Here is a 6,204-nt window from a genome sequence, read left to right as displayed (position 1 = left end):
GACAATGACTGGTTGAAGATGGAAGTTAAGGAATTGGCCAGCTCGGCGGCATGGTGTTTCAAGATGTAAGCTGGTATGCCGTCTGATCCAGATGCTTTCGTGGTATTCAATCGTTCGAGAATCTTCGTTACTGCTGCTGTTGTAACGGGTTGGAATTCGAGAAGGCAGTTGTCTAAACAGTCGTCCGCCGGAGTGTCTGGGGTCGTAAGAGCAGCGCGGTGTTCATCATGGACGATATTGCCTAGGGTATCTGACAAAGATGAGAGGGAGGCTTTCGGTGTGGGGTGGGATTTTCTCCTTCCAGTTAGTTGATTCAGCACTGCCCATTGGAGTCTAGGATTTCCTGTAGCGGCACTGAACTTATCTTTGTAGTACACACTTTTCAGTTTGCGGTTTAGTAAAGTTCCTTGACGACGTATTGCACGATACTGCTGTCGGAGGCGGTCATCCATGGGGTGCTTTATTAAGGCGCGGTGGGCTGAGCTTCGTCGATGAAACATCTGTTTCAGCTCTGGGGTGACCCAGGGCTGGGGGCGGGGTTTGGAGTAAGCTGCGCGCTTCTGGGTAACGAATGGTGCAAGATCATCTAGTACTGTCATGACACTTTGTTGCCAGTGGCTTGCCGCTGCATTTAGAGTATAACCGCCGGATACATCTGAGGGGTCAAGGATGTGTTTGAGAGCTGCAGACGTTACACTACGGTCAAGGTGAGCCAGGCTAGGTTGGCGTCTTCGAGAGAATTGCTCGTGTGGCTGTTCAAAGTTGGCTCTACTAACACGGACAGAGAGGCCAATAAGATGGTGGTCGGACAGGCCATCGACGCTGTGAACAAATGTACTATGAAGAGACATGGGAGAGGAAGACGGAGCAGCCGTTGTCATTGTTGTCGGTATGAGTGCAAGGTCTAGGCATGACTGACTAGGAACTCTGGTGGGCTGTAGTATGACGTTTTGTAAGCTGTGGTCAGCGCAGAGGCCTTGTACATAGCGGGCGTTTGGGTGAGGTGGGACAGAGAGCATGTTGACATTGTAATCACCGAGGAGGAGGATGTCCGGACATGTCGCGGAGGCCATCTGCACGCTATTGTCGAGCTGCTCCCAGAAATCCACATGGCTGTCGGGAGCGCGGTATACGCAGCCGATGGATAGAAATGGATTCGTTCGGCTATGGGTGTGCAACCCAACGAATATGGTCTCTAGCCTGTCGTTGACTTGAAGTTGCCTGGATTTCAGTTGTTCCTGCACATACATGGCAACGCCGCCACCCTTTCTGCGATCAGCTCGGTCCCGGCGATAGAGAGTGTAGGCTGGTATAGCAAGATCGCAATTCATCACAGTAGAGTCCAAGCATGTTTCACTGATTGCTAGCACATCGATTCTGTACTTGTACATTATGCAATGGATTTCATGAGTTTTATTTCTTAGGCTACAGATGTTGATGTGGGCGATGGTTAAGCTCTTGATGGGTGAAGACGGACAATCAGGCACTGTTTGACTGGATGGATAGTTACAAGGATTTCTTAAAATGTCAATTGCTGGGTCAGCGACGACATCTGTTGCTCGGAGATGAGGTGAAGTAGCTGAGAGGGAGTGTTGCTGGTGATTTCTTGGACACCCTGATGAAACCTATTGTGTTGCCAGCTCATCGATTTCAGTTGCACTGTATGGGGTGCCATCTGGGTTCAAAATCTCACCATACGGTAGCGAGCAACGGATCTCCTTTTGGCGGAGTTCCTTATACCTAGGCAGGGCCTGTCGTCTAGCAATCTGCTGTTGCTTGGTCAGGTCGTTGTTCACGTACACATCTTGATCATTCAGTTTCAAATCCAGACGTTTACGGTACACTGACAACTTGGCCTCGTGGCTTTTCATGCGTAGCCTCACTGGCCTGGCCTTGCCCTGTACGGCTTTGCTGGCGGAACCAATGCGCTCTGCAGAGAGTATTTGGTCAGCACTAATCTGGAGGAGCTGCTCACATCTGGATGACAGTGCTACGCTGTCCTCATTGTCCGCTTCGGGGATGCCCCTGAGAATAAGGTTACATGTACATGTAAGTGTAAAGACTGCGTAACCATGGTAACGGTTACTAGTGTCGTGTCCGTGTGTTTCTATCTGTATTGTATTCCGTCTGCTCCTACATGTATCTTTGTCAAGTGTTTGCCGTGGCGTCGATGTGTCTCGTCTATGAATAGCGTTGGGAAACCTATCACTATTCATGCTTTGCTGGCTTGCTGCTCGCTCGCTTCGCTCCTTCAGCTTGCACGCTACTATAATTATAGCAGTATATAGGTCGATGCTTTGCGTCGATGGGTTGTGGTTGTTGTTCTTGTTGCTTCTCTGTTGCTTGGAACTTGGTCCTGGAGTGAAGCTTTGGTCTTCTTGTGTGGTTAGGGTGAGGAATGGGTATCTGGACTCCTGGTATATTTCCGTAAAGAACCTGGAATCGTAGAATCCTGATAGTATGTCTGGCCCACTCCCCGGTCATGACATTTGGCGACCACGCCAGGATGTCCAGTGCCACTAACATTCCGAACCCTCGGCAGCGAGAGGGAGCGCTGCCAATAGCCATCGCCACCATCACCAACGCGTCCGTCCTGGGTACGACGATAAACTGCACCCTGGCGACCGCGGTTGGTCACCATCACCAACGCGCCCGTCCCGGAGCATGACGATAAACTGCTGGACGTAGCCAGAGCTGGAGAGGAGGTACATCGAGGAAGTCAAGATGAAGGCAACACGCAAACGGGAGCCGCGGATTTCAAGTGAAGTTAGTTCGGGTCAGTTACCAGTTCCTGGACACGTTTCTGGTCTTGTCACCCGTCTAGTCTTGATTTGTCTTATTATAATAGTTCATAATGATAGTAACACAGAAGCAATCCCTGCAGGCTGACCAATAGCTTGTTCGAACGTAGTTGTAACGGCATAACCTATTTTTCTAACACTGCTGTGGCGGAGAGTCTGTGCAAGACTGGCGCATTATGTTTTCTTTGGTTCTTGGGTAGGAAGAGGTTGGTTCCTTCCTTTCAAGTTTTCAAGAGTTTTATTATTTTGCTTTCTTTTTCAGTGCCGTTACTTTTCTTCTGTTACGAGGACGTAACATGTTCGTAGGCGGGGGATATGTCGTGTCCGTGTGTTTCTATCTGTATTGTATTCCGTCTGCTCCTACATGTATCTTTGTCAAGTGTTTGCCGTGGCGTCGATGTGTCTCGTCTATGAATAGCGTTGGGAAACCTATCACTATTCATGCTTTGCTGGCTTGCTGCTCGCTCGCTTCGCTCCTTCAGCTTGCACGCTACTATAATTATAGCAGTATATAGGTCGATGCTTTGCGTCGATGGGTTGTGGTTGTTGTTCTTGTTGCTTCTCTGTTGCTTGGAACTTGGTCCTGGAGTGAAGCTTTGGTCTTCTTGTGTGGTTAGGGTGAGGAATGGGTATCTGGACTCCTGGTATATTTCCGTAAAGAACCTGGAATCGTAGAATCCTGATAGTATGTCTGGCCCACTCCCCGGTCATGACACTAGCACTCTACAAAAAGACCACCGCCGCCATTGACCCCGCTTGTTTTTCATGATCCATGGCTTATTGCCTTCCCGGGCAATCTGCTTCTGGCTAGTATCAGTTCTATCACACTTTTCAATCTTCCTTATTGGCGTCACATCATCGTGGAATAAAAGAATAAAAATGAAATGGGCATTTCCATGTTCGTGCATGTGTACGCGTGTGTTTCCGTGTGTACGTGTTCGTATTTGTGTGCGTTTGTGCGTGTTATTGTTTGTGTGCGTGAGTGCACATGCATGTACGGTATACATGTATGTGCGCGTGTCCATGTGCGTACATGTACATGTATGTATGTGTGCCTGAATATGTGCATGCGTGTATGTACATGTACATGTACGTTCATTTGCGTGCTTGTGTGTACATGTGTGTGGGTGCGTGCGTGTGGGTGGGTGTGCGTGTGCGTGTGGTGCGTGCTTGTGCCTCTCTCAATTTTGGACATAACAGACGTACAGTCTGCGGGCATCGTCCTCGTGCAATACATAATTATTGCAACAACAACAGCAGAAGAGTAAGTCTCAGGTCACGATTCTTGACGGCTTGACTGACACTTGATAAGAACTCGTGACTGTCATCGGGTGCACACTTTAAAAGAACCTTGTGAAGCGCGTTGGACCACTAAGCCGACGAGACCACGAGAGCCGGCAACCCTCTCCTAGAATGCGTCAGACGCCGCCCCTCTCAACAGCAGGGTGAGGGTCTGCTGATGGAAGATGCGCCCCGAGATCACGACGTTGTGGACCGCTCCTTTTCAAGTAGGCAACAAGCATTGATTTCGTGGCGGCTCTTCATTTCCAGTTCTACAAACATATCGCCATTTCCAACGGCAGGGTGCTGCCATTGTTCCCCAGCGTCCAGTGACTCCAATCCCACTACATGTAACAAATTTCTTGTTAGGCGACCGCCTGACTTGCTCCAGTACCTGGGGAAACGACGAGCACGGACAAAGTAGTTGGAATATCTACAACACCCCAACATTAACGATGCCTGGATTGAGTTACCGTATTTTTCCGGTTGTAAGTCGACCTTTTACGACTTAAAATAGAAGGAGAAAGGGTGGGGGTCGACTTACAACCGGGATTCGACTTATAACCGGGAACTATCAGTATCTTACAAAAAAATGACCTGCACTGCATGCACGAGTGCACCATGTTTACACATTTTGCCAGTTTATTGGCCTTTTTCAAGGATTGGGACGTTATATCCTCCAATAAGGAATGTTTACATGATTTGTTGATGTGTTAGTAGCAGGAGGTGGTTAGTAGTGATTCTTTGGGTGAAAACTTTAAAACGCAGAATTGAGACCTCCAGATAGGGGGGGGGTCGACTTATAACCGGGGTCGACTTACAACCGGTAAAATACGGTAGTCCCAGTACATTGGCACGTTGTCCCTACATCCCTTTTGTCTTGTTGTAGGTAACTCTATTATTCATTGCCATCAGGTTCGGTCTCATTTTCTCAGTGCTGCGGTGATGAGTCCACAAAGGACTAAAAAGTTCTGTCGGCAGATTGAGTGTTTGTCTTGGTTTTGTTGTTCTCCACATGCTTGCAAGTAGGGCTGTGTTCCTAGTGAAAAAAGGAAGATCTGAAGATCATGTACATCTGAAGCCTGACTTGCGATCTGTGTCGCTGTAAGTGTAGCTTTCCTGCAGCAATGTCTCCGGATCGTGTATCACCAATTCACCATGGCAACTACGATCTAGGCCATAGGAACGAAGTTCTGGAAGCGATGTGGGGAACATTCAAAATTGCTACCTTCATCTTCCATACATATTGCTAAAACCGTAGAGGCGTTTGTCCCAGTGATCGAGTTTGAAAGGAGAGGCGATGGGGTCGTGCTGGCGCCACAGTACGAACTGTCATCAGAATGCCGAAAGTACTCTCCTCTTCACTCCACCCGTGGCAGAGCGAACTTGTCCTTTCGCATCAGCACACGACAAAACCGTTGAATCTTGTGACCGTGGTATCTGAGCAGGAAAATGGAGTGGTGCCGGTCTGTACCCTGTCATCCCGGGGCGCCTGCATGGCTTTGGCGTTTCGTTAGTCTTTTAGCCTGGCAAAGATATACATGTACAGTACTGTGTACGCACACGAAACGAGCTACTGTTACAACTCGGTTCTGATTGCGTGCTACTGTGTTCTATAATTATACGGTGCTATTCCGTGCCGAGTCCCAGTTTGCTGATACCTCCAAGCTTGCAAGCCCTCAAGGTTCTCAAGTTCTTTGTAAAGGTAAGCGATTTTCTTATTAACAAACAATGGCTGTAAGTCCGTGCTTCCAGAACTTGAACCTGGGTCCCAAATGGAGGAAGACGCGCATGATGACGGTACCAGTAGTGTGGGTTTACGAAAGCCAGACATCGAGAAAATCGCGCCTTGTGAAAGACAAAAGGGAATGACCTGGCTACCCCCCCCCCCCCGCCGCCCCCCCCCCCCCCCCTACTTTGTGGAACAACGATCACCGACTATAGTACAGTACTTAGTTGCATTCATGACTTGTAGTGTGTTCGATCAAGAAAGTGTTCGAAATTAAAATTGTTTTCACCGGGACGTTTCGTTGGTGTGAACACCATCCTCAGTTGTTTGATACGAAGAACATTACCTTTTCGTCTCCACTGTTATCTGATCCGATTGAGTTTTTGATGTTTT

General features: G+C 48.6%; 1 long non-coding RNA gene across 1 annotated transcript in view; it reads left to right on the top strand.

Annotated features, from left to right (window-relative positions):
- Positions 1 to 5,196: 5,196 nt before the first annotated feature.
- LOC135812156 (uncharacterized) overlaps positions 5,197 to 6,204 on the top strand; it is a 1,546-nt gene continuing 538 nt past the window's right edge. The window contains exon 1 of the long non-coding RNA XR_010552765.1: positions 5,197 to 5,787. This is a non-coding gene — a long non-coding RNA (uncharacterized LOC135812156). The remainder of the gene's footprint in view (positions 5,788 to 6,204) is intronic.

This window comes from Sycon ciliatum, chromosome 3 (assembly GCF_964019385.1).
Source record: "Sycon ciliatum chromosome 3, ocSycCili1.1, whole genome shotgun sequence".
Taxonomy (NCBI): domain Eukaryota; kingdom Metazoa; phylum Porifera; class Calcarea; order Leucosolenida; family Sycettidae; genus Sycon; species Sycon ciliatum.
This window is presented reverse-complemented; position numbering and strand designations above follow the sequence as displayed.